General features: G+C 46.1%; 1 pseudogene; it reads right to left on the bottom strand.

Annotated features, from left to right (window-relative positions):
• Positions 1–2825: 2825 nt before the first annotated feature.
• On the bottom strand, positions 2826–22122 carry LOC138102800 (uncharacterized; annotated as a pseudogene).
• Between the last annotated feature and the right edge of the window lie 759 nt (positions 22123–22881).

Here is a 22881-nt window from a genome sequence, read left to right as displayed (position 1 = left end):
CAGGGGGGTTTGGAGTGGAGACCATAGCACAAATCTGACCTTTAAAGTCAGCATCAATAACTCCTGAGTGCACTAAGATTCCTTGATGGGCAACGTCAGGTTTTCCCACCAGCATTGCACTGGATCCCTGGGCTAAGGGTCCATATGCATCCAAGGGAACCTTATGAATACCGCTAGAGTCTAAGACAACTGTGGCTGCGGTATGGACGTCAAAACTGTCTGATCCCTGGGTGCCATCTCTCGGGTGGCTGGGTAGGCCTGTGCCTGTACCTGTGCCACTCTCTGGGGGAGCGACTGCATCGGAGAGCAATTCCCCCTCCTTGCACCCCGGCGGAAGTTTCCCGACAAAGGCCGACCATCAGCATGAGTCAGAGATCTACAATAGTCCGAGCAATGCCCTGGTCTGCCACACCTCTTGCACTGGGGGATCGGTGTGTTTTCTTTTTGGCTCAGCTTAGGCCGCTTCCGTTTTTCGCCTGTTTGGGTTGCTTTGGTTCACTATCAGATGTGCGAACAGGCTGCAGGAACGCAGCCAAAGCAGACCTTTTCTGGTTCCCGGATCCCACCTTAGCTCAGGCTTCGACCATGTCTGTTACCTCAGGGTCTCCTGGTAAGGCATCTATGATTTTTCTGCACTCTTCATTTGCGTTATCTCTCACTAACTGCCTTAACAACAACTGTCTTAACCTGTCAACCTGCTTCTCGAGAGAAGCAGCGACTTTCTCTACAAAGAAGAATGACTCTGATTTGCCTTGAACTATTTCAGTATATCGCTTTCTAGGTGCAGACAACTCTATGGTTTTCAACAGGGCAGCCATGCCGACCTGTTGAGCTTGCTGCAGGATGCTAGTGGGCAAAGTACCCTCTAGGCTGGGATCAGAGAAGGGACCAGTCCCCGTCAAAGCATCCATTCCTTCTGTCCGTCTAGGATCGGCAGCAGGGAGCTGCATATTCCCTAATGCAGCCTTGTCGGCCAGCTTTCTCCTGGTTTTCTCAAAAACCGTAAATTGTATAGGTTGAAATAGAATTTGACCTAAGTGTCTAATATCAAATGGAGCAAGCAAATCTGTATTTATCACCCTTATTATCTGCATAACCTCAGCAGAACCTAGTCCATGTTGTGCCACCTTGGATTGTAAATGCTGCACAACCTTCCAGGCAATTACCTCATGCTTATCATGCTGGCCTGAGTTTGGGAGAGCCTTAGATACTGGGAAAGCTTGAATCTACCCTTTCAGGGAGTCACTACCAGCCTGAACTTCTGGCATAGCCTGTGGATGCAGTGTAACAGCTTCCTGATTACTCCCAGGATCCTCAACTCTGCTTGGCATCCCCAGTTTTTCCAATAAATCCCAATCACCCACCTCCAGAGCCCGCATCTTAAGTGACTCCCAGAAACGGTTGTAGTGTCTCGGACGCACTGTCACAGTGCAGTCTGGGAAGATCCAGGGGCGAGACTGGAGCAGCCTTTTCTTTCGCCTCCTGGCTACAGCCGCTTTACGACCTGGGGCCAAAGCCTCCTCTGTCTCACTGCCTGACGATGAATCATCGGGTAAAGGCAACTTTGAGGTGCCATGAACGAATAAAGGTGGGCGGGGCGGGGAAGGGACTGACCAGAAGAGAAACTGGCAGCACAAGCTGCAGTCGGCTGCACTGTGGTTTGAACTGCAGCCTATTTTTGGGATGTGATCTCTGCCAGTTTCGACCGATCTGGCGCTGGAGCTGCTGCTGCTGTCTCTGGTGCTGCTTTCGCCCCCAGAGCCGCTGCCGTCTCCTGTGCCGTGGCAGCACCTGGAGTCGCCGCCCACCTGGGCACGGCCGCCGCTTCCACCGCTTCTGTCGCTAGTCTTGGCTCCATTGGCGGCTGGAGTGCCGGCGCCGCCACTGCCGCCACGGGTTCCAGGTTTGGAGCTTCCGGCAGCGCCACTTCCATGTTTGCCATATCTCTTGCAGGTGGTGCGGAAGGCGCAGGCATGGAAGGCGCAGGCGCGGTGCGCCCTGCTTGGTGGGGCACCTCTGGCCGCTGTAACAGATGCCTTTGCAAGCTGAGCAGTTCCAATAGCTGCTGTGATATGTTCGGCAGCTCTGTCAACAAAGGCAGATGCTGTATTAGAAGGTCGATTGCTTGGTTCTGCTTTTCCACAGCACTGTCTGTCGCTACGGAGGGTGATGAGCCGCATCCGGGCATTCTCAGTGTGGCAGGTGCATGCGCAGCCGGGCTAGGAGCTGCCATGGGCATCCAAGATGCCAGACCACTGAACCGTGGCCCCGAAAAAGCGGTGGCCGCGGCTGAGCCGAACGGAAGGGCGGGCTGTCCGCCCCTCCGTCAGTTTCTCTGCCAGCGCAGGGTTCCTGGGGGGGCGCGGAGTCCTGCGACTGCGCAGGGTGACCCGGTACAGGCTCCAGGGCATGCCCCGCCTGTGGACCCGGGGTGGATTTTTTGGATCCACCACCACACGCCCCTGGAGCCAGGCTAGTGGGGGTCTCCTTCGGATATCTCTCCGTCACTCGCCACTGAAACAGGCTAGCCAGCTCTGTTGCCACAATTATAGTCTATTAGCAAATTAAACAAACCCCGCCATGTGCGCAGTAATTCCAGCACTGGCGGATCCCCAGATGGAAACTCGCGCCAGAGCACACAGCTGACTTCTTGCCACAGCCTGAATTCCAGGGCGGTGTCTGCGTTCGGGGACATGCCATGCAGAGCAGCCCAGTCTATTAGCTCACAGAGGGAATTCTCATAAATGCAGGCATTCATTAAACTGAAAACACCTTTCCAGACTGATAGCACAGCGTCAGTTTTTAAGCCACTGTTCACCATTCTCTCAGTCCCGTCGGACATCCCGGTCTGGGGGAGGTGGGGAGGGAACAGCGTACCTCTAAAGAATTTCGGCTTGGTTTGCAGCGTGCAGGACACATCGGGGTTCACGAAATATTACTGTATCCCGCAGCCGTAGGGAGGTGTCATGGGTTAGCTAGCATAGTTTCGGAAGTGATGTTCTCGCAAATGGGTGCTTACAGCTTCCCCCATGACCTGACAGAACCTATCAGCTAGCCAGTTTGAATATGGACAATTCTTTAAGCCACTTAAAATTGTGACCGCCTCTGTGATACACACTTAAGAAAAGACAAACCCCCCCCACAGCTCTCTCTCGTTTCCAGTGCTGGGACAGGTGGCTGCGGGCCCCATGCGGGGGCCAGTGGGCCCTGCCCAGGCCCTGCTTGGGCCAGGCCGGGCCGGGCCACGGCCATCCTGGAGCCAATGGGCCCTGTTCCACCTGTGGAACCACCCCACAGCAGGGCTGTGGGCAGCCGGAGTGGCTCGGCTCTCCCCCCACCTCCACTTCAATAAGCCACATTCCAGCCGCAAGGCCGAGGTGAGATTAACCCTTTTAGTGCTGTGAAGAGCTGAAAACCTGAGGGAAGAGAAAGAGGAGATGCTTAAAGCTGAAATTCTGTTGTGAAGCTATGATATGTCAGAGTATCCCGTTGTAATCTCATGAAGATATGGGGGATGGAGTGTTCAGTTCAACTTGTAAGCAAAAGCACCTGTGCTGAGATAGGCAGATGCTGACGCAGCTGTAATTTCATGAGAAGTTTGGACAGGGAGAGATGGAAGCGATGAGGACTTTTGCTCCAAATGGGAAAGGAGAAAGCCTCAGTTCCTAGAGATGCTCCCAGAGATAGTCCTAAAGATGAAGATGAGGAAGACCCTTTGCTCCCAGGGAAGGAGAAGGGCCTCTGTTCTTAGAGATGAAATGCTCCCAGAGATGGGTGAAGAGAACTTTTGTTTCTGAACGGGTCAACCTTAAAATTGTACCCCAAAAACTTCAAGAGTGGACCCTCGAAAGCAGTTGTGGGAAAAGCTGCAAGTCGGGGGAAGGGACTCACATGTGAGCAGAGAGACCTCTTCCTAAATGGACTGAACAAGGTTATTATGGAAGTGGTAAACAGACTGAACATCTCAAGGGTTGTCTTTTTACATTGTCAGTGGGAGAAGGGAGGAAGGTGGGGGGAGGAGAAGAGTTCTGAAGGTGTGGTATAATTTTTTTTTTCCTTCTTTTAGGTCTGTTAATAAACTTCTTTATATTCTTTCAAGTTTGGTGCCTGCTTTGTGTTTCTCCTAATTCTTATCTCACAGAAGGTAAACAGTAATGAGTATCTTGGACCAAACCACTACACTAAATTGGTGTTTCTGCCCGGTTACAAACCCAACCCGCTACAGGAGGAGAGGAGAGATATCCAGCAGGCAGGAATTGTGCAGCAAGATTGATTTATTTAATTATTTTACAAACTCTTTTACAGACTTTTTTCTTCATAGTCTAATTGGACAAAGGATCAGCCACCCATTGGGGTGATTGGCTAAAATTCTAAAACATCCATTGTCAAAATATTTTTCTACTGTACCATAAACATGGATTTGCAAGGCTGCAGGTGTTCATAGTTTTTAGAACTCTGCTACTATCTTCCTGAGAGAGAAAAGTATCTCACGGGCTTAGAAAGAAGCAGGAAAATTTCTTGTTAACAGCATTTTTGTATCCACAGAATTGGACAGTTGCAAAAGCAGTAATACATAGAGTGAAGAGAAGCATACAACAGCTGGGACCAGACTGTAAGGATAATGTATGGTTTTGGGATATACCAACTTGAGTTGTCGCCTCTTTAATTACACCTGGGGTGGCGGCAGCAAAAGCATTAGGAGATTTAACTAAATTAGGGTCTTGGGCTGTGAAGCAGTTAAACATAACATCAGATATTATTACGCAATTGCTTATGGATGTAGATAGCGTAAGACATGCTGTATTACAAAACAGAGCTGCAATTGATTTTTTGCTTTTAGTGCAGGGACATGGGTGTGAGGAGCTTGAGGGAATGTGTTGTATGAACTTATCTGACCATTCAGTATCAATTCATAAGAAGCTGCAGGAGTTGAGTGACAACATGAAGAAGTTGACTGTAGGCAGTTCAGGCCTTGATGAGTGGCTAAAAGGCTGGGGCATAACCAGATGGTTATTAGATATTTGTAAGCAAGGCATTGTAATTGTAGGCTTTGTACTAATTATTTTATTAAATGTTCCTTATGTAATGAGAGGGGTGTCTGGCACGATTGACAAAGCTATGAAGAAGGTTTGGCTGGTTCAAGAAAAGAAAGGGGGAATTGTAGAGATGTATTTGGAGGAAAACAGTTACATCATGAACCAGCCATACGAGAGTATAGAGTAAGCACGTAGCCAAGTATCAAAGGTCACCGGGAGGAGAGGAAAAGAGGAAGAACATCGATTGCTTCACTAAGAAATGAGGAAGAAAGCCAAGAACAGCTGGATACGCGGGAAGTACACCAGAAACTAACTGGACCAATAGAAATATTGCTGAGTTGCATGATTGCCTCGTGCAAAAGGACTTGAACCAATCAGTAAGAGCGTGATTGTGTGAATAGACAGAAAAATTGTATATAAGGGATAGACAAAAGCAATAAAGTGGCTTCTGCTTGATTCATATTGAATCGTGTGGAGTCCATTGTTTTGTCTCCTCATCCCACAGGCAAAAGTCCTCCCCAAACTGCTGCAATGTGGGTCGTTCTCCCACAGGGTGCAGTCCTTCCAGGACAGGCGGCTCCAGTGTGGGCTTCTCTCTCCATGGGTCTCCCATGGGGTCACAGCCTCCTCTCAGGCATCCACCTGCTCTGGCATGGGGGTCCTCCACAGGCTGCAGGTAGATCTCTGCATCCCCATGGATCTCCATGAGCTGCAGGGGGACAGCCTGCCTCACCATGGTCTTCACCACGGGCTAAAGACACATCTCAGCTCCAGTGCCTGGAGCATCTCCTCCCCCTCCTTCTCTACTGACCTTGGTGTCTGCATAGTTGTTCTTCTCACATGTTCTCACTCCTGCTTTTCTCTGGCCGCAATTACAACTGCACAACTTTTTTTCTTTCTTCTTAAATATGTTATCACAGAGGCATTACCACCATTTCTAACTGGCCATGATGCCTTGGGCTTTAACTTTTATATTTTTCAAATCCTGTACTGCTTTGTGTGCAACTCTGAAGTTTCTTGTAGCCTGTAATTTCTGCTCTCTCATGCTACGTAGACATAACAAAGCCTCTCCAGGCTTGCCCTTCAAGGACACCCAGACCGTCCTAGGCCCAAAAAGTATAAACCAAAAGCCTCTAAAGGGGGGCAAGCTGAGGGGAATTACATAATTAAACTGAAGCTTTAATTGGAGAATTAACCCTGATATGCAAATGAACCAAACCTATAAAAGTGTGAAGAACTCATGACCTGTCATGCATCTTGGGGTCCATCTTGGCAATAGCCTCTGGCTCCCCAGGGGGTACCTTTGAAGGCCTTTCAAATAAATACCTACCTTTATTCCCTTACTCCTGTCTAGTTTCTGTTTGTAGGTGGTCTCTCAAGGCATCAGTTCTTTGGCACCACCAGAAGGGACAACAAGGCTTCCGAAAATCCTCTGGGACTCAGAAAGATCCAGCTCAGCTCCCCTCCTTCTGCCAGCACCCGGGGGGGGGGGGGGGGGGGGGGCAGTTGCTACAGTCCAGGAGGCAGAGGAGCCCCAAGAGCCCAGAAAATTCTCCAGGTCCAGCACAGAGGCATGTGAGTAAATGAATAAAGGTGGTATTCTGTTAGCACCTGGGTTGGGTGTTAAGAGATCTCTTACAGTTTGTTTAGGGGCTCAAGAGAGTCCACAAGGGTCTCAACTCCAGTTGGAACACCTTTGTTTGCTAGATGCTTGTGAGAAGCTTGTCAGGGAACTCGTGATGAGTCCCAGGGGATTCCCTCTGTCAGTTTGTTCCTGCCTTGTGAAAGGTTTAGAATTGAAGCCACTGTCCATCGGTACATAGCCAGGTGGTGCTGTGGCTTGGGGTCTTGAAACATATTTCCAGCCACATTTGAAACCCCGGGGTTGTGAGTTCCAATCCTGCCTTCTCTAGTTTTCTTTCTTTGCTTAGTAGCGTGTTTTATAGATCGCTTTGCTTTATTTTTGTGAATTTTCTGTTTATAAGCATAAAACCATGGGCTGTAATATTTCTCATATGGAGAATGAAATACCGCAGAGCTGCCCTTTGAGGCATGTCCTAAAAAAATGGGGGAGGTTAACTGGTGGAGATAAAGCCCTTACAAAAGCAGAATTAATTTGGCTTTCCACAGTGATCTAGCCAGTTCATAGTTAGATAACCAGCAAAGGTGGCCCCAATTTGGAAGCCTAGATTGTTGGAGTCAAAGCTTCTCGGGACCCAGGCCCAGAGGAAAGCCAAAGTACAGGGGTTGAATTAAAACCTTTGGATAAGCTGAGATACATGAAGTCACACCAAAGTGAAATAGAAATATAGATTTTTAACTTTTAGTAGAAATATATGCTAAGTGCTTTAAACATTGAAAAGCTGCAGCAGAGAACTTAAACACAGTTTTTATTGCAGCAGTGTTATCTTTTCACAGAATTTCTTTACTTGAGACAAAATATAGCTAGAACTATACTGTTCACAGTTTTTAGATAGAGTGTTCACATAAACAGTAAGAGCTGATAGAAACTATATACGCAAATCTGTGTTGATGCCATGAAGATTTTTGCCTTTTCTTTTATACCCGTTATACCTTTTTACAACTTCTGTATTCCTAGTGCTTATTGCCTACATTCTTGGACTTGTTTGTCAAGCTGAGAGACTAAACATTTTAGAAGCTTCGTAGCTAGAGATCAGTGTGCCCCAGACCCCAAGGTCCTCTCCAGAACACATTCTGTAAACCAAGATAGAACCATCCAGGGGAAGGCTCCTTGGGGAGGGGGGCTCACTTGAGCCTCTCATTGGGGAATCTTTGATAGATATGCTAATTAGTAAAACCTATAATGTTATACCCAATGTTGGGGAGGGGGGAGAGACATAGATAGACTCGGCGGGGTGCATCTCGATGCATATGACCTGGACGTGTACACCTAAGGATCCTTAAAATAAACACCAAGGTAAAATCCCTTTTCCCCTTCTAACCGTGTATGACTCTTGATTTTAAGACCAGAAAAAGGCATCAGTGTGATACATATGTAACACTCGTGTAAGATTTACAACTGTTAGAATTAGACCAGGATAGGTTAAGAAAAGGAAAACTAGAATCACATGTTAATCTTATTGGTCAATTAACAAATATAATCCACACTTCTGTAAGAAAAAAAGAAGAACTAGAATTAGAAGAAGCTGTTTGCTTCTTGCTGTCTGCCTGCTGCTGCTGCTGTTGCTGCTTAGCCTTATGATGTAACCCCTTCGAACTCTGCCTTCAAGAAAGCTATGAGACTATGAAATAAAGAATTTAGCAGAACGGCAGCCTACTTTGCTCTCTCACCCTCGTCCCAAAAGGAAGGGTATCCCATCAAAAGCTCAACACTAGATGAAAAATTAATATCAAGTTTAATATCAAGCCTTCAAAAACACCACTGCTTCTTAGAAATCGAGTATGCAAGACTTTTTAGTTATAGCCCAGTTACAAGAATCAAAGAAGCATATACTGCTTTAAAAGAAAAAAGAGAAAAAGAATAAGAAGTCTATGTTGGACGTGACAAATGGGGAGGACGTGGAGATAGATCTAATAGCTCCTGCCTTGAGAATGGGTCCTCCCCCTCTTCTTTCTCAGCCGATGGGGGTATTGCAGATGGGGGGGGGGGGGGAGGAGGGGAGGAGAGACAGCTTTGGATGGGTCCCTGCCAGTGAAAAAGGAGAAGGTGGAGGCTGTGAGAAATGAGACAACTCTTAGTTAAAAAAAAAATTAAAATAATTTATTGAAAACAGAAAAATGGAAAAATTACAGAAATTAGAAAAATATAAAAATTTGGGATCCTATGGCTCAATAGATGGTATGCCCCCGGAGCACAGGGATTTTAGATCTTCTGGCTGAAACAGCTCTGCACCTCAGAGAAAAAGGACTTGCAGTGCTAGGCTGGCTTTTGGCTGGTCCAAAAGCAAAAAAATTACTAAAGGCTCCTTAAGAGGAGTAGGCTTTCCCAGCACTGACATCCACCACAGCTAGGCTGGAGAGAGAAAAGGGGCATGGCTCTGGCTGCCTCATTGTTTTATAGTGCCTTTGCTCCGCCCCAGTCCGCCCACAGCCCGCCCACAGCCCACCCCTTCGGTTTAAAGTGATTGGTGCTTTCCCTTTGACAGATCATCTCCATCCACCACTGGCTCATCGTTGTCAGAGGGGTGGTACTAGTAGAGATAAGGGTGCTACAATGCCTTCATTAAAATTCAGGTTGCAATAGAGCTTGCCTACAGGGTAATGGCTATGGGGCTAAAAATAGCTGCTGGCTGTTAGAACTGGGGTTTTTGAAATTTGCCTTGGAACCAAAGTACAAGTAAAAACACCTAAAAAAAGTATTAAAATACATCCAATACATCTTAAAACACTTGTAAAAGTATACAATAAACACAGGAAAGATAACTCTTATGGTGTACAAGTGGTTTGAAGTTTGAAAAGGGAGCATTAAGTTGGGAATTTTAACTGGGGAATTTTTAACTGGGAAGGGTGCAACTCTCTTAATAAACTACTTTGAACAATTGAAAACACTGATAATGGAACTTGATTTTTGTGCCTGGGCTGATGGGTTAATTTTAACATTCAGTTTAAAAATCTTTAACTCAAAATTAATTAATTAAAGCACTTAATATGCAAAGACCAAGCACAAATAGGGATTTCATGTATGACAGAGGCGGACTGGCTGCCCCTGCCCCCTCCTGCGGACCCGGGAGACCTCCCGGCAGCGACTCGGGCTGCGATTCTGGCCAATGTAGCAGGCCATCCCCTACAACCACTGCTGCTGCAGCCAAGCAGGGACCCAGCTCTGGCAGGGCCACATCTGAAGGAAGAGGGGGACTGGCTGTGGCAGCTCTGGGTGATGTTTGCATCTTCAGTGACTTCAGCCCAGAAGCCGCAGGCTGTCTCCCCTCTCCCCTCCGGTCCCTCCGGGGGGGGGGAGGGACTGAGGGGAGAGGACAGCCAGCATGTGTAGCCTACGGCACCACCCTTAGAGGTGGAGCTGGGAGGCAGGGCTTTCCACCGGGGGGGTGGGGAGGGAACCTCCCACAGGGGAGGCAACGCTGCGTGCCTGGATAGCGGTTCAGCGGATGACGTCAACAGACTGAGCCAAGTCCTTTCGGTAAAGGAAGCTGATGGTAGGAGTTACCGATTAGTGCAAAATTTAAAGGTAATTAGCAGAATTACAGAGGCCATACACCCAGTGGTAGCAAACCCTTATACACTTTTGACCACACTGACAGATGAATTTGGGTGGTTTACTGTTGTAGACCTGAAAGATGCCTTTTTCTGCATTCCTGTACATAAAAAGAGCCAAGAGCTTTTTGCTTCTGAGTTGGAAAATCCCGAAACAGAGAGGAAAAGTCAGCTTACTTAGACAGTCCTAACCCAGGGTTTCAAGAATAGCCCAACAATATTTGGAAAACAGCTAGCAAAAGGAATTAGAAGATTGGAGGAGACGAGCCAGGAAGGGTTATCCTTCAGTGTGTTGATGACATCTTGATTTCAGCTAAGACCAGAGATGACTGCATCCAATTCACTCTAAGCTTGTTAAACTTTTTGGGACAGAGTGGATACAGAGTTTCCAAAGACAAAGCACAGATCACCAAGGAATCAGTAGTTTACTTGGGACTTGAGATCTTCCGTGGACACCAACAGCTCAGCAAAGAATGGAAAGAAGCCATCTGCCAGCTTCCAGAGCCCCACTCTGTGAGAGAGATGCAAGCTTTTCTGGGAATGGTAGATTGGTGACATTTCTGGATAGCAAATTATGGGTTGTTGGTGAAATGCTTGTATGGAGCAATAAAAGCAGCTGAAAATGGCATTATAATTTGGACTGAAAGCACAAGGGCTGCATTTAAACAGCTGAAACACTTTAAGCTCCAGCACTGGGCTTACCAGACTTGACTAAGCCTTTTGAACTTTTTACACATGAAAGACTTAATGTGGCACTGGGCATATTAGCACAGCTATAGGAGAAAGTTTCACGAAGGATGTCTGGACTTCAGGTGGCTCTCTTGGAAGCTGTTTATTGCATAGGTGAAGTTACAGCATTTCAGGGAGTGGGTATCCAGAGCCAGCCCTACAGCTGCCAGCTCCAGCTGTAGGCATACCTGAAGCCGCTTTCTGTTCAAGTTACAAAGCATTTTATACTTTTCTTTGCAGAGTATCTTAACATATAACAACCAATAAGCACCATACACAATACCTTTACATTTGCCTATTGCCTATCATAACTACTACCATCACCATATTATAGTCATTATTATCCAATCACAAGAGTAAGTAAGTTACAATTTAAGCTTACAGTGGAAAATTCTCAGACCTCTCTTTTTCTTCCTACATCAACATTTCTTGTTTGCCTGCCATATCTCTCTTTTTGGTAAAGACATGTTTTCTATTTACTTATGCTCTTCTTGAGACTTATTTACTCCATGAAAAACATGTCTTTGTTTGTAGTCACATACCTTTGCCCTAATCATAAAAATCTCCTTCCAACTCATCTCCAACCTTTGCCTTCTCAGTTACTCAGTGGTCAGTGTTTCAGCAAAACATCTTTTACTCTATATCAAAACTTGCTTTCATTTCTATCTCATCCCCAGTTTCTACAGTCACAGATCTTTCTGCCAAGCCTAAATACCTGTGAAACTTCCCAACAAACTTTCATCCTCCCCAACACACAGTGCCTCGGATGCCAACAGAGGGCTGTGGCCTAGTTTTCCAAACAGCTAGACAATGTTAGCCAAGAGTGGCCTGGGTGTTTGAAAGCCGTGGCAACTACTGTTATCTTGATTCAAGAGGCCTGGAAACTCACCCTTGGACAACACATTGTAGTGTATGTGCCACATGCAGTAGCAGCAGTACTGGAACAGAAAGGAGGACGTTGGCTGTCCGGCAAGTGAATACTTAAATATCAGTCACTGCTGTTAGAACAGGATGATGTTACCCTGAAAACAACTTCTGTTGTTAACCCTGCCATGTTTCTGTCCTCTACCTTAACTGATGATGTGCCTCAGCATGACTACAGGCAATCGAGGAGGTCTATTCCAGCAGACCAGACCTGAAGGACGTGCCCCTAGGAAACCCAGACTGGGAGCTGTTTAGAGGTGGGAGCAGCTTCATGAGAAATGGTAAACTAATGACAGGTTATACAGTAACCACTGAGGACAAGGTGATCGAGGTGAAGGCCCTGCTAGCAGATGTGTCATCGCAGAAAGCTGAACTGATTGCACTGACAAGGGCCTGTCTTGGGGTGACCTTATGACGTGTATCCCATATCGCTGCCTATGCCCAGAAATTAATTCTTGTGCCTTTCTATGCCTCTAAACTGAGCCTGAGAGGGGGAAGAAAAAAGTGAGCAAAACTTTTTCAAAGCAGTTTGCAGCTTGTTCAAGGTCACACACAGATAGCAATTGGTTTTCCCAGCTGCGGCAGGGGAGGGAGGAGGCATCCGGCTTGCTGCTCCCGGGACAGTTTTTGGGTCAGTGGTTCAGCTGCTTTTTCTCCGGAGAGACTGAGAGTTGAATTTTTCCTTCCCTGGAATTTTAGATTTTCCCCCTTTTCTACTGGACTGCTTGATTGCTTTAACATCAGAACACATCGGGAGGACTTTCCACCGGGCACAGAGGGCCTGGCCGTGGGCCAAGCCCCAGCTCCGAGGAGACCAAAGGGAGGACTCTAACACTTTCCCAGGTTTTTCCTCCACAGTGAAAGATTTTATTATTTAGCATTATTTTCCTTTTCCCATGTGTTTGTTAAATAAATAGTTTTATCTCCTTCACTTTCCTTCGAGGAAAATTTTTTTTTTTTCCCGAACCTGGTGGGGGAGGGGTGGTTGTGCCTTCCCTCAGAGGATATATATCTAAATTTGGCCAAACCAGAACAAATTTAGTGGCCCCCAATGTAGGGCTCGAAGGAAAGTGAAAAACCTGCGATAATTACATTTTGGTTTGAATTTACTTATTCTGTGTCCGGGTAAAATAGCCATCATGTTGGTTGAGCTCATAACGTTTCTCTGGCTTGATATATTCATGTATTTCTGGTCTGTAGGGTTGTTTAAGGTACTAGTGCCTTTCTGGTCCCTAGGCTTATTTGCCTATCCACTGATGCCTTTTCCTGGTCTTAAAATCAAGAGTCATACACGGTTAGAAGGGGAAAAGGGATTTTACCTTGGTGTTTACTTTAAGGATCCTTAGGTGCACACATCCAGGTCATATGCATCAAGATGCACCCCGCTGAGTCTATCTCTGTGTCTCTCTGTTTCTCTCCCCAACATTGGGTATAACATTATAGGTTTTACTAATTAGCATATCTATCAAAGATTCCCCAATGAGAGGCTCAAGTGAGCCCCCCCCCACCCCCCCACAAGGAGCCTTCCCCAGGATGGTTCTATCTTGGTTTACAGAATGTGTTCTGGAGAGGACCTTGGTGTCTGGGGCACACTGATCTCTAGCTACGAAGCTTCTAAAATGTTTAGTCTCTTAGCTTGACAAACAAGTCCAAGAATGTAGGCAATAAGCACTAGGAATACAGAAGTTGTAAAAAGGTATAACAGGGGTATAAAAGTAAAGGCAAAAATCTTCATGGCATCATTTCCCCCCTTTTAGAGACTAACAAAACTCTATCTTGTCTAGACTTTACTCTACTCTACTTTACTCTACTCTATTTTTACCCGCAGAACCAGTTTACACAACTGTCTGCTCCCCAGGAAATTACACAGATAATAACTACAATTACAACTATTATGAATATTTCTTTTACCCAGGTCCAGTTTGGTAACCATGAGGTGAGGGTATCAAAAATATGATCAAATTTTAAAGTGTTATTTCTAGAAGCCACTTCATGCAGAATTTGAGTTCCCTTCCAAATTTTATCCAAATCTTTCTTAATTTTTCTATTAAAATGCTAATTAATGGCCAGTGACCCTTCCCATCTAGGGGCGGTAACTGAGTACAGATCTAGCAATTGCTCATATTAAGAATTTTGGACACATTTTGGACCACAGTCTTATGCAAATCATGGGGTGAACCCTGAACCATGGTTACCAGTTGGGCAAACAGCAAACATGTAAAAAACAGTTTAGACTGCATCTTTCTGATTTGTATCAGTCTCTGTCTTCTTGGTGATTTCGGGAGCAGAAGCTTTCTTCACCCTGGAGTAGTGAATCCACGGTCCCTTGCCAGCAACCTTGACCGCAGTAAAAGTGGTCAGCAAAATTTGGAATGGTCCCTTCCACTTGGCTTGAAAGGGGTCACTGCCCCACCACTTGATGTAGACCCAGTCTCCAGGCTGGAATGGATGAGCAGGTGTGTCCAATCCTATTGGTTTGGGTAACACGACGAATCTCTGGAGCTTCTGCAAAGTGGAACTCAGAGCCATAAAATATTTCTGCAAATCATTTTTACCTCTCATATGAATTTCCCCTGGGATATGTGGAACCTGGTATGGCCTGCCATATAATATTTCATAGGGACTGATGTTGTCCCTTCGCCTTGGCTGTATGCAGACCCTCAGCAAGGCTATAGGCAGGGCATGAACCCATGTCATGGATGTCTCTTGACAAATCTTGCAAATCTGGGTTTTGAGGGTCCTGTTCATGCATTAAACTTTGCCACTTGCCTGGGGCCTGTATGGTGTGTGCAGGTCCCAGGTAAGTCCCAAAATCTTGCTAACTTCCCCAACCACCGTTGCAACAAAATGTGGTCCCCTATCTGATGACATTCCCAAAGGAACCCCAAATCTTGGTATTATATGATTGAGCAAAGCTTTCACTACTTCTTTTGCTGTGTTGGTGGGACAGGGGAAAGCCTCAGGCCATCCACTGAAGGTGTCAACCAGTACTAGTATATACCTTCATCCCTCTTTGCGTGGCATCTCAGCAAAATCTATTTGCCAATAATCTCCTGGGAGATCTCCTGTCTTTGTCACTCCTAACACAACTCACCTGCTTGCGTCAGGGTTGTTTTTACAGCAGGTTTCACACTTGCTTGTTACAGATTGCACAATATCAGTCATTCCTCTCCCTATCACTACTTTCCTCAAATGTTTTAAAAGATTTTCTGTTCCCCAATGGGTACTTTCATGCTCTCGTTGGGCTATTTCCCGAAGGATCAGGGGTGGAACTACGACTTGTCCTACCAGGGTAACAGCCCACCCACCTTCTTTGATTTCAGCCTTAGGGAACTTAATTAATTTGTGATCCCTCTGATCGTTTTTTGGGGTAAATGATGACAAATCTATCTCTTTTTGTGGTACCACTGCAAAAATGCCTTTTTCTGCAATCCCCCTGGTTGTTTCATCAGCAAAACAATTTCCCAGTTCAGGGGCTGTTTTCCCTTTTTGATGACCCTTGCAATGCATGATGGCCACTTCCGTAGGCTTCCAAATGCTCTGTAAAAGTGCAAGAATCTGTTTAGCATGCTTAACTTCATTACCTTGAGCAGTCAGCAGGCTACGTTCCTTCCAAATAGCTCCGTGGGCATGCACAACACTGAAGGCATATTTGGAATCAGTCCATATGTTCACCTCCTTCCCCTCACTCAGTTCTAGAGCTCTCGTTAGTGCAATGAGTTCAGCTTTCTGTGATGATACATCTGGAGGCAAGGCTTTTGCGTCAATGATTTTATCTGAGGTGGTTACAGCGTAACCGGTCATCCTCCTACCGTTTCTCATGAAGCTGCTCCCATCAGTGTACAATTCCCTGTCTGGATCCTTCAAAGGAACATCTTTCAGGTCTGGTCTGCTGGAATAAGTTTCCTCTATTGTCTGTAAACAATCATGCTCAGGCACACTGTTAAGTAACGTGGATGATAAAAACATTGCAGGTTTTACCACAGAAGTTGTCTTTAGAGTCTCCAAGGTGCTGTGCCAGTACCCCCAGAGCAACATTCAGTAGCTCATGTGTAAAGAGTTCAAAAGGTTTAGTCAAGTCCAGCAGCCCCAGAGCTGGGGCTGACATCAAGGAATCTTTCAGCTGTTTAAATGCAGCCCTGGCATTCTCTGTCCACATAATTGTCCCCTTTTCAGCTGCTTTAAGGACCTCATATAAAGGTCGCACCAGTATACCATAGTTTGATATCCACAGGCGACACCAACCTACCATTCCCAGGAAGGCGTGCATCTCCCTTATGGTATGGGGCTCTGGAAGTCGACAGATAGCTTCCTTCCATTCTCTGCTGAGTTGTCGATGTCCACGGAAAATTTCCAGGCCCAGGTATACTACTGTTCCCCTGGCAACCTGTGCCTTCTCTTTCGAGACCCGATACCAACTTTGGCCCAAAAAGTTCAACAGACTTACAGTGAGCTTCATGCAGTCATCTCGTGTTTTAGCTGCTATCAAGATGTCATCAACATACTGGAGAACCGCTCCTCCTGGTTCTTGTTTCCTCCAGTCCTCAAGCTCCTTTGCCCGCTCGTTTCCGAATGTGGTCGGGCTGTTTTTGAATCTTTGTGGTAAAATTGTCCAGGTGAGCTGTGTCTTCCTCCCTGTTTCAGGATGTCCTGGGTTGAGGTGTATTCTATTACCATCCTCATGAGCAGTGGAAATCAGGTGGGGCAGTGTTTCCTTGCCTCCTCCCCCCAGACTATCTTGCTGTTAATGGCCCATCATTGTCCTGCTGCATGACTCAGAGATAACTCCCTCCGGACTATCTTCTGTTAACGAGCTTAATCAACACTTGGCCTCACGAATAATTACCCTATTGTGAGATGCTCCACCCAGAGGGAGGAACCAAGCATCCCACCGTGGATATAATCTGGGACTCTGAGCACCAGAGACACTCTCTTTCCACTGGATTTCCAGAGGACAGGAGCCCCACAGCCACCACTGGACTTTCTGAGGAAGAGCAGACCCCTTCTACTACAGGATCACCACTTCAGAGCACTGCGACCACCACTCTTCCTAACAGGGACTCAGGTTGTATCTTGACTCTCAGTGTTTTCTTTTACTTTCTTTCCCTTTTCTTTAATTTCCATTAAATTGTTATTCTGACTTGGTGCCTCCCACTGGTTTGTTTTCAAACTAGCACAGAGGATTCTCCCACTCAAAAGCAAAGAGTTCTTGGCTATTCTTATGCACAGGAATACAGAAAAAGGCATCCTTGAGATCTAAAACAGTGAACCACCCTAATTCATTCGTTAGTGTTGTCAAAAGTGTATAAGGATTCACTACCACTGGGTGTATGTCCTCTGTTATCTTGTTGATTTCCCTCAAATCCTGTACCAACCTGTAGCTTTTACCATCAGCTTTCTTTACTGGCAAAATTAGTGTGTTGTACCTGGATTCACACTCCACTAACAACATAAATTTGAGAAACTTTTCAATCACAGGTACCAATCCCTTACGAGCTTCTAATTTCAGAGGATATTGTCTTTGCCTTACTGGTGTAGCCCCTGCTTTGAGTGTGATACTCAGAGGTTCAGCTTTTTTGGATCTGCCAGGAGAATCATTGGCCCACACTATTTGAATGACAGCCTCTTCAAATTCTTTGGGAATTCTTCCATGGCATTCCTGTACAAGTATAGCAGCTGCTTCGATAATTTTAGATTCTGGGATTATAACTTTCACTCCCCCTTCCTTTGAAAACTTAATTTCTGCTTCCAATTTTTCCAATAAATCTCTGCCTAACAATGGCAGTGGGGAATTTGGCATATACAGGAACTGGTGAGTGACCCAGTGTTTTCCCAATTTAAATTTTAAAGGTTGGAAAAAAGGCCTTGTTTCACTTTCCCCTGTAGCTCCGATCACATCCACAGTGTCTTGACTCAGTGTACCTTTTAAAGTATTTAACACAGAATATGTTGCCCCTTTATCAACCAGAAATTCAACATCATCATTCCCCAGCTTAGCTACAACCGAAGGCTCTGCTGGGGTAGTTACCTTCGGTCCCCGTCAGTCCGTATTTACAGTTAGTTCCGAAACTGGAGGCTTCTTTTCTGCTCGTGATGGACACTCATTTTTCCCGTGCCCCCATTTTTTGCAAATTGCGCATTGGTCCTCAGATAGGGGAAAAGGGGGATCCCTTTTTGATGTCTCAGATGACTTTTCCTTATCATACTTCTTCTTGTAGTGGGGTTTATGATGTTTATCTTTGTCTGCTAAGTCCCTGTTCTGGTATACCTTCCAGGCTACAGTCAACAATTTACTTATATCTGGTGGCCCATCTATCTTTTGCAGCTTTTTCTTTATGTCATTAGCAGATTGACCTATAAACAGGTAAGCCAGGTGGATCTGCTGCTCAGGTGAGTCAGGGTGTAAGGGTAGTGTATTTTTGTGCAGCCTCTTTAAGCCTATTTAGAAACTCTGCGGGGGTCTCATTTGGATTTTGTTTGATCTCATACAACCTAGCCCAATTCACTGCTTTAGGAACGGCACATTTTAACGCAACAACCTCCCATTTTTGGTATCGCTTCAGCTTTTCCATCTGTTCTGGGACATTAGGATCCCAGTTAGGGTTTGCTAGGAGATAGATATCCCTTGAAGACTCCCAGTTGCAATTTGAGTTTCTAAAGAAGATATAGCAGCTTTGTTGACCATTTCTCTCTCTGTTTTATCCAATAATTCATCTAGCATAACATTTAGATCACCCCAATCTGGGTTTTGAGCTTTTATGGACATTTCTACACCCATAGCTACTCTCTCTGGGTTGTCCCTGTACTTCCCAATTGAGTTTTTCCACTGCTGTAATTCTCCGAGAGGAAATGGTGCTTTTATATAAATAACTCCTTGATTTCCCACAGCCTGTCTCAGAGGTGCTTCTAATACAAGTTCTTCTCCCTCCCCCTTTATCTATTTTGGACCTTGTGTGTTTAGCGACGGGACTGACTTCTCTCATAGCTTCTCGGGCTATCCTGCCCCTTCTTCTACCACCCTCCCCGTGGGAACCATCTGTATCGGAATCATCCCATTCGCTTTTAATCGAAATTGGTTCATTGGTTTTAAAACTTGTTGCAGGCAAATGTTGATCAGGAACTGTCTCGCTCTTTGCGGCGGTGGAGGGGTAGGGAGGCAGGGGCTGCAAGCAGGTTCTCCCGTCCCTAGCTCTGCAAGAGCCGCCTGAGTCGGGGCCATCCCATCTGCCCTCAGCTTTAACACTGCCTGTGCTGCAGGGTGGGGAGAGCGAGCAGCTCCTCCTGTCTCTGGCTCGGAAACTTGCGGTTCTCTGTATTGGGGAATGCCGCCGCAATTGCCCGTGTCCATTTCTACCTTCACTTCTGTGTTCAGGGTACTCGGGGAAAGGCGGCCAGCCTGCCCCTTCCCCTCCCCCTTCCCCGTCTCTGCCTCTGGAAAGGTCAGGGGGCGGCGGCCAATCCACCCCTTCCCTGCCTCTGGAAAAGTCAGGGGGCGGTGGCCAATCCGCATCTCTCCTACCTCTGCGCCTGCCCTCTGCCCCTGATGAGGCTGGGGGTGGGGGGGCCCCGCGCCCCTCCTCCAGCTTGGAGCCGGCCGCCTGCTCCCTCCCCTGCCCCCGCTCGGACAGCGGCGGGGACAGTGGCGGCGGTGGTGGGCGAGCCACTGCTCCCCCATCCCCCGCCCCCACCTGTACGGGCTGCCCCGGCGGTGGAGTCGGTGGCGGCGGTGGTGGGCGAGCCACTGCTCCCCCATCCCCCGCCCCCACTTGTGTGGGCCACCTCGCCGGCGGAGGCGGGGGCAGAGCCACCGCTCCCCTACCCCCCCCGTGCGGGCTGCCCCGGCGGTTGAACCGGGGGGGGAGACACCCCCCCCCCGGTGCGCAAAGCTGGTGCTACCATATCTGTATCTGTCATATCAATTTCTCTGTCCGTATTAGTATACGAGTCAGCTTGCTGCGGCTTTTTCTTTCCCTTTCTCCTCCTTAAAGTCATTTCCATATTACTTTTGTCTACTACATATGCTTCTTCCCTGTTCAAATACATAGTAAAAAGTTCTGCATATCTTAGTTCATCAAACTTACGTAATGATCTCAGTTTTACCATCAGGTCAGTAATGATGTTCCTTTCCAAACTCCCATAGTGAGGCCAATTTCCTTGACTTAATTTTAAAGTCGGCCAAACCCGTGTGGACAGTCTGATCAATTCTCGGGTGTCCAAAGTAGTTTTTCGCCCTGTCAGCCATCTCCAGTGTTTTATTATCAGCTCTAATTGAAAAGCGGAAAGGACTCCACTACTAGAATAAGTAGTAAAGTAGGTATGCTTTATTCCAGCGCTGGGACGCACGGGGGATCGCTCCTCCAAAATCATGCGTGCCGACAGCTGCATTCAGCTCGGTATTTATCGGGTTGCATGTTCCATATTCATTAAGTTTCCTAACAAACTCATACATATTCATCACCTAACCCCGCCCAGCTTTGCTTCGTATTATAATGAACTCAAAAGTCCTTTACATCCGCATAGCGCTTGCGCAGTGTTGTTTGGTGGTTGTGGTAGGGGTCTCCCGGGGGGTCTTGTGATGAAGTCAGGGGAGTCTTCCTCGTCCTGAACTTTTCACCTTTCTCTCCTGCGCATGCTCTTTTATACCTTTGGCCTGGGTTTAAGCTTTGGTACTGGTTTGAGCTAGTTTTGGGGAGGGCAGGATGTCTGTCTGAGGCTCCCGCTGGTCTTATCAGCAGTCTCTTATCTTTTTTCTTCCTGCTCTGGTATGCTGACCAAGCTAGATGCATTATTCCTGACAAATGAATTCTTCTGCTCCCCATCCCCCTGATTCAGTCCCCCCTTTTCTAAAGAGTTAGTAAATTCTTTTACTAATACTTAAATTCTTTTCCTAATGAATTTTTTGGTAGGCATCTCTTAATGTTTTTCCGTGTGCATTTGACAAAGTAGTTAGGACTGATAGCCTTTTTAGTACTCTATAGTTCCAAATAAGTAACGCGATAGACAGCGCGAGGCAGGTACTAACCAAGGTTAATAAGACAATTATGGGGTGACATAACATATTTAGGATACCAGTTGTGGTAGGTGACCACCCGAAAAGTGAGTCCCACCAGTTATGGCTTGCGTCTTGTTTTACTCTTTGCAAGATTCTGCTGATTTCTTGTGTGTCATAATGGACGGTGACTAAGGTCTTTTCCCCGTTTCTTTGGATTTCTCTCAAAATCTCCATGAGGTTCTGATGCTTTACTAATTGCTTTACTAATGTTAGGTCCATCCCAATAGGTGTGGGTAGCAATTTATGGTAAATGGTATAGTTAGATCTTATTAATTGATGAGATACGACTGGTGCTAAATACGAAAAGTCACACCCAACAATCTTGGCAAAATTACAAATACAAAAATTGGAGTGATTCCTGGCAGTTACATTTATAACATTGTCATCTATCATCATCGAAGTGCAGGTAGTTCTTAAGCACACACAGCCTTGACTAATATATACAAGTACAGTTTTTGGTGAAGTGTCTGGGTGGATCTCAAAGTGACATATGCCTTGTTCTGTATCAAGACATATGTCTCTGGTATCAAGTGTATTACTTTCACAGATAAATCCTTGTTGTTCCCGTGTAATGCAAGATTCTAAATTTACCGTTTACCATTTTTCTCCTACCATCCGAGCCCATACTCTATGTTCAGAGGGGTAGAAAACTGTCCCTTTATGGTTTAATCCCAATGCGACAATAGGATGAATTACATAAACTGTGGCATTCTGTATCGTAAGGACAAAGGCAGTAGCTATGTTAGTCATTGGGTCATAGGTGAAATTTACCAAGGTCCACCAGGATTGGAGCTTTCTTTCTAATTTAGTAGCATTGTTCCAAACAGCCTCTCGGATCTCAATAGGAAATACACCTTCATTACCTTCTCTTATGATTAAGGAAGCTGTGGACTGCATCCATAATTGAGCTTGTATGCAGCTAAGGGCTAATGAGACATTGTCCTGAGCTGTGCCAAGTGTGTTTAATATCAGTTCGTGGTCCAGGTTGCTGATTTTCTCAAGGTCTGGGAGTATTTTTGAGACTTGCCACTGGCTGTTTCCTAATGCTAATAGGGAAGACTGTAGGGGTTGTTTTAATTTGGTCAGGTCACTGGTCGCTGTGGCCAATTTATTCATCAGTATCTCTGAATCAATCCCATTTATAACTCCCAGTCCTGTTCCTAGTATGCCAGTCAGGTCTCTCTGCATCCTGCCCTTGAGGGGGGTTTGCTTTTGCAGCCAGGCTGTCCACCCTTCAAGGGATGTTTGAATTAAAGGGGAACAGGCTGGTTGGATTTCAGAAATGTTAATTTGCATTAGTAGTTCTACACGCTTAAGAGACCATTCTGGGTTAAACAGTAGTAATTGTTGGCATGTGTTCCTTACTACATAAGGGCCAATCTCATAAACCTTTGGCTCAGATTTAAGTGGTGTGACCTGGGTTTGGATCTGATTGCCAGAGTAGGTCGTAGTAGGCCTAGCCATGGCATTTATCTGGAATTTGAATGAGAGCCCATTACTGCCTTGGCCCCAAAGACAAACCACTTCAACAGTCTGTACTAATGTAAAATTATACCAACAATCTGCTTCACTTGAGTAACTACAGATTTCACGGTGTTTGTCTGTAGGAGTAGTTGAGACACTGATTTGGGTTGCTTTTCTGTGAGTAGTCCCGTTAATCATTCGGCATCCAATCTTGATTTTTTCTCCTACAGTCCCCTGGAGCTGCCAAGTTCTTTGTTTTTCCCATTCTTGCTTTGTATACACTTGGTTTCCGTGCATGACTACAGTCAACAGGTTTAAATTTTTTAAATCAGAATATTTCCCCATGAGTCCAGTAACCCGCATAAAGGCTTGAGACCATATGTCTTCTCTCCTATGAATAACTTCCCTGCTGAAGGCTACAATTATAACTGTGAGAAAAACAATTTTCTGGGTTATACTTGCGTGCCACCCTAACATTTTCAT

This window comes from Aphelocoma coerulescens, assembly GCF_041296385.1.
Source record: "Aphelocoma coerulescens isolate FSJ_1873_10779 chromosome W unlocalized genomic scaffold, UR_Acoe_1.0 ChrW_unloc_scaf_2, whole genome shotgun sequence".
Classification (NCBI taxonomy): domain Eukaryota; kingdom Metazoa; phylum Chordata; class Aves; order Passeriformes; family Corvidae; genus Aphelocoma; species Aphelocoma coerulescens.
The sequence above is the reverse complement of the archived record's forward strand: the minus strand, read 5'-3'. Positions and strand labels throughout refer to the sequence as shown.